Genomic DNA, 6,000 nt, shown 5'->3' with positions numbered 1-6,000 from the left:
CCCCACCCTTGGTTTCGTGCTCTGCTGTCACTGTCTTGAAGTTTTTGAGCAACGGGTCCCACATTTTTGTTTTGAACTGGGACCCAAAAATTATGCAGCTGGTCCTGCCATCAATAGCATTACCTGGGGAGTTATTTGAAATGCTCTTTCTCAAGCCTCACCTAGACATGCTGAATCAGAGACTCTGGGGTGGCATCCAGCAAAGAAACACGAGTGACTTCTGGTGACTCTGATGCACGGTCAAGATTGAGAATGGCTGTCTAAGGCCACCTCCAAGTTTTCATTAACTGCTTGGCGTATTTCCAATTCCCCTGGCACTATATTTGCAATTGTTCCTGGCTCTGCTGATCCCTTTCTCTCACCCTAAAATTGCAGAAACCTAGTCAAAGGAACCCTACTCAAAGGAACCAAGACTTTCTAAAATTTTCTAAGGATTCCAGTCTGTTCTGATGCACCAGGAAGGGCAGGATGGGACCTGTGCTGCTGATCCTCATGGCACTGGTTTTAGATCTAATCCTTTAAGGGAGACACTGAGATTCAAGGGAAGGAGATCAGCCTCCCCAGTCAACTCGCTCCTTGATGTGGTCAAGGGTCCCAGCAGAATTTGCAAAATGGTAGTCTTTCCTCACAATTCACAGACATTGTCCCATGAATGTTCTCTCTCTCTTCTCCCTCCTCCTCCTCCTTTATCTTCCTGCCGTTCTTTCCTACACCATCCAACACACACCCGTCTAAGGAAAGAATCATGTCAAGATCTCTTCTCAAGCCCTAGTGATAGTAATAATATGGACAATGAGTGCAAACTCTGCATTGTGCTTTATTTTTTCCTTTTCAAGCATATTCCTGGGATGTAGATACTATATTCTCATTCTTACTACCCAGAGGAGAAACACTCAAGCATGTTCAAGGATTTCCTTTCTTGGCTTTACACAGTATTTGAATCCAGCTATGGCTGATTCTACACCATGCCTTAGAAATTTCTACAGCAGTGATTCTCAAAGTATGCGCCCCTCCTCAGTGCAGTATCAGCATTACCTAGGTACTTATTAGAAATGCAAATTTTGGGGCCCCACCTCAGACCTAGTAAATCAGAAACCCTTGGGTGGGACCCAGAGATCTGAGTTTTAACTAGCTCTTTGGGTGATTTCTTTTCTTTTCTTTTTTTTTTTTTGTGAGGAAGATCAGCCCTGAGCTAACATCTGTGTTAATCCTCCTCTTTTTGCTGAGGAAGACAGGCTCTGAGCTAACATCTATTGCCAATCCTTCTCCTTTTTTTTTTCCCCAAGGCCCCAGTAGATAGTTGTATGTCATAATTGCACATCCTTCTAGTTGCTGTATGTGGGACGCGGCCTCAGCATGGCCGGAGAAGCGGTGCGTCGGTGCGCAACCGGGATCCGAAACCGGGCAACCAGTAGCGGAGCGTGTGCACTTAACCGCTAAGCCACGGGGCCCGCCCCTCTTTGGGTGATTTCTGATGCACACTTTGGAGAGTTTGAGAGCCACAGCGCTACAGTAATTGCTGTCTTCCTCTAGACTAACCAACTCATCAGTCTCTGTCTCTGTTTTGTCCCCCAGTTTGTGGGGCATGGAGGTTGGATGTTGAGAGCTCTGTAATTCTCATTATCTTTTTAACCCCTGACCCTGGTGGCTCATTCTGGATGGTTCCTACCCCTTCATTCCTAAGAACAATTGATAAACACTTAGAGACCCGCCCAGTCAATCCTTTCTTGCCTCTTTGGAAGGGCCCAATGACTAGCCTACCAGGATCCCAAAGTAGACTGAAGGGACAGAATAGGTAAAGATCTAAGATTTGCACATGCTGTGGATTCTTCCAGGAGACAACATTCATCCTGAGTCATTTCTGAGCTGGACTTGGATATAATTCTACCAAGAACAAGAGGAGGTAAGGTCTGAGCCTCCGTGAATGGTGTTAAGTGGTCCCTTGTTCTGCAGGATTCTCTGGCTAAGGGAAAAGGAAGAGACAGAAGTGAGGGTGGGTCTATGTTCCCTAAGAACATCCACAAAGTGCAAGAAATGAGGAATGACTGATTTCTCAAAGCACCATGAAGAACAGGAGCCTGAGTAAAGCAAATCAGAAAGAGTTTCTTCAACAATTTTTATTAATTGATTTATTTTTCAATCGTTGTAAAATATGCATAACAAAATTTACCATTTTAATCATTTTTAAGTGTACAGTTCAGTGGCATTAAGTACATTTCTATTGTTGTGAGACCATCACCGCTGTCCATCTCCAGAACTCTTTTCATTTTCAAAACTGAACCTCGAATACCATTAAACACTATCTGTTCTGCCTCTCACAGCCCCGGACAACCACTCTTCTGCTTTCTCTTCTATGAATTCGACTCCTCTAGGGACGTCATATAAGCGGAATGATACAGTATTTGTCTTTTTGTGACTGACTTATTTCACTTAGCATGATGTCCTCAAGTTATAATGTCCTCCCCATGTTATAGCATGTGTCAGAATTTCCTTCCTTTTAAGGCTGAATAATATTTAATATTCCATGGTATGTATATTCCACATTTTGCTTTTCCATTCATCTGTCAATGGACACTTGGGTTTTTTCCACCTTTCAGCTATTGCGAATAAATAATACTGCTATAATAATAATGAACATGAGTGTACAGATATCTCTTTGAGATTCTGCTTTCCATTCTTTTAGGTATATATCCAGAAGCAGTGTTACTGGATCGTATGGTAATTCTATTTTTAATTTTTTGAGAAATCCTTCAACATTTTAACGCAGAAAAGTTGTAAAGTCTCTTTCTTGCACCTTTAAATTTTCCAAATGTATATCCTCCATTCATGTTTCCAGAATAGTAACTGTTGAAATAGATAACAACCTGTGTATTAGAAAATGGAGGGGAGGGGCCAGCCCCGTGGCTTAGCGGTTAAGTGCTCGAGCTCCGCTGCTGGCGGCCCGGGTTCGGATCCCGGGCGCGCACCGACGCACCGCTTCTCTGGCCATGCTGAGGCCACGTCCCACATACAGCAGCTAGAAGGATGTGTAGCTATGACATACAACTATCTACTGGGGCTGTGGGGGGGAAATAAATAAATAAATAAAATTATAAAAAAAAAAGAGTGCTTGGATGGTGGAGGATATTACAAAACCATTGACATATGAACATGCCCTAGAAGGTGGCTACCAAGGAAAAATTAGTTGAAAGAAATATGCTGTATACTGACTCTGAGTTTCAAGACATGGTCCACATATGTGGCTCTAAGCTTCCTAGTAGCCAAAGAAATGAAAGAAACAGTGATTACTAGAGAAAATAAACCAGTTGTTCAGAAAAAACATTAGCTATTCTTTTTTGGGGGGAGATGGGGGGAGGAAGATAAGCCCTAAGCTAACATCCAATGCCAATCCTCCTCTTTTTTGCTGAGGAAGATTGGCGCTGGGCTAACATCCATGCCCATCTTCGTCTACTTTATATGGGACGCCGCCCAGCATGGCCTGACAAGCGGTGCTTTGGTGCACGCCCGGGATCTGAACCTGTGAACCCCAGGCCGCTGGAACAGAGCGTGTCCACTTCACCGCTGCACCACTAGGCCAGCCATAGCTATTCTTGTTTTAAGGACCAGACAGGAATTTCCCCTATAAGTGTGACGTTTCTACAGTAGACACAATACAGAGACTCATTCAAACTTTCCTTATGATGTCCTTCACTGTAGGCTGATGACAAATGACTAATCACAGTCCAGCAAAAACAATTTCGGTGGCTGAAGCAATTCCTTCAAAATAGATGGGCCCCAATAGAGTGGTTTGGTATAATTGTAAAATAGAGAATATTTAAAGGAATGGATGTATGATGTTATTTTTCACATTGAGGCAGCAGAGAATATGAGATTATAATTTCCAGCAGTACCTGAGATTTATAATTATAAGCAGACTCAGGTAGTATAGAGTTACTTAGAGAGTTAAGATTCTTTAAGAAAATGAAATCATCTAACCAGGTTTGATGCTGTATGAAGAAACTACTAGGATTTAATCCTAGATATAAAATGGCATGCAGACATTATAGTCACTAAAAAAAAAGTGCTTGTTTTCATTTTTTAATTTCAGCATTAGAAAAACGTATGCTACAATAGAGGTCACTCAAAAATTACTTGAGGAAGGAAGGAATGAGAGGAGAAAGCTGAATGGAAGAACTGTTTACATATTAGTAGAATTGAAGGCATAGATGAAAGACTTCTCTCAAACAAACAAAGTCTTTGTGTCTGTTTCATTGTCATTCATGTCTCTATTTTCCAGACTCGTCAACAACATGGAATCAAGAAACCAGACAGGAGTTTCAGAATTCCTCCTCCTGGGTCTCTCAGAGGATCCAGAACTGCAGCCCCTTCTTTTTGGGATGTTCCTGACCATGTACCTGGTCACAGGTACATGTTCGGAAACCTGCTCATCATCCTAGTGGTTATCTCTGCCTCCCACTTCCACACGCCCATGTATTTCTTCCTCTCCCACCTGTCCTTTGTTGACATCTGTTTCACCTCCACTATAGTCCCCAAGATGCTGGTGAACATACAGACAGAGAACAATGCCATCACCTACACAGGCTGCCTCACTCAGGTATATTTTTTTATGGTTTTTATATGTATGGACAATATACTCCTGACCATGATGGCTTATGACCGCTATGTGGCCATCTGCCACCCTCTGTATTACACAGTCATCATGAACCCCTGCCTCTGTGGCCTTCTGATTCTTTTCTCCTTGTTAATTAGCATTATGAATGCCTTGTTCCACACTGTGATGGTGTTGCATCTGTCCTTCTGCACAGACTTGAAAATTCCCCACTTCTTCTGCGAACTCGCTGAGATCCTCAAACTCATCTGTTCTGATACTCTTATCAATAACATCCTGGTGTATTTAGTGACTAGTCTGTTAGGTGTTGGTCCCCTCTCAGGGATAATTTTCTCTTACACTCGAATTGTCTCCTCCATCCTAAGAATCCCATCAACTGGTGGAAAGTATAAAGCTTTTTCCACCTGTGGGTCTCACCTGTCTGTTGTTTTCCTGTTCTATGGGACTTGTGTTGGTGTCTACCTTAGTTCTGCAGCTAATTTCTCCTCCAGGAGGAGGGCAGTGGCCTCAGTGATGTACACTGTGGTCACTCCCATGATGAACCCCTTCATCTACAGCCTCAGGAACAGGGACATGACGGGGGCCTTGAGGAAACTCATCTCTGGAACATTTTCCTTTTCTTGATCCTGTCATCTGCCTTGGGTGTGGGCTTCTAGAATGAGTCAAAGGGAATAAAATACCAAGTATGCCTCAAATCCTGACTCATCCGTCATTCAATTCTCCTAGCAAGGTGATTAATCACTGGCTTTCAAGTCAAATAATTTAGTATCAAATCCTGCTGTCCTGTGTTTTACTACCCATCATTTATCAACTAACTTAACTCTCTGAGTTTAGTTCAACATCTATAAAATGGGCAGAGTAATATTACAAACAGTGATCTAGGAATATATCTCATATATTGGGATATAGGAGATAATTTAATATATTATAGATGCAAAAATGTGTCTTATTAAGCACTAGTAAAATTAAATGAATAATTATGAGATGTTAAAAAAGTCAGTTAAATCTCAATAAAGCTAGGGAAAAAATAGTAAATATGGGGAGTACAATCCATGTGTTAGTAAACTTCAGTGGACACTCATTTGCTTCCACATTAGGATATTGGTAAACGAATTCTCATTTCACCTTCTCCTCTTTGAGTCATCTTCATTTTCCTCTTTATTTTTTCCTCATTTCTTCTAGATTGCATGCAGAGAAATATGCTTGAATTAAGTCCATAGAGATTCTTATTTAATCCTTGAGTTACACAAGTGTATTTCTTCTTTTTTTTTTTTTTTGTGAGGAAGATCAGCCCTGAGCTAACATCTATTCCAATCCTCCTCCTTTTTTTTTTCCCTTTTTCTCCCCAAAGCCCCAGTAGATAGTTGTATGTCATAGTTGTATATCCTTCC

General features: G+C 41.7%; 1 pseudogene; it reads left to right on the top strand.

Annotated features, from left to right (window-relative positions):
* The first annotated feature begins 4,289 nt into the window (after positions 1-4,289).
* On the top strand, positions 4,290-5,265 carry LOC101394157 (olfactory receptor 7G3-like; annotated as a pseudogene).
* Positions 5,266-6,000: the final 735 nt, after the last annotated feature.

Source organism: Ceratotherium simum, chromosome 39 (genome assembly GCF_057802395.1).
Source record: "Ceratotherium simum simum isolate JZ-2026a chromosome 39, ASM5780239v1, whole genome shotgun sequence".
Classification (NCBI taxonomy): domain Eukaryota; kingdom Metazoa; phylum Chordata; class Mammalia; order Perissodactyla; family Rhinocerotidae; genus Ceratotherium; species Ceratotherium simum.
This window is presented reverse-complemented; position numbering and strand designations above follow the sequence as displayed.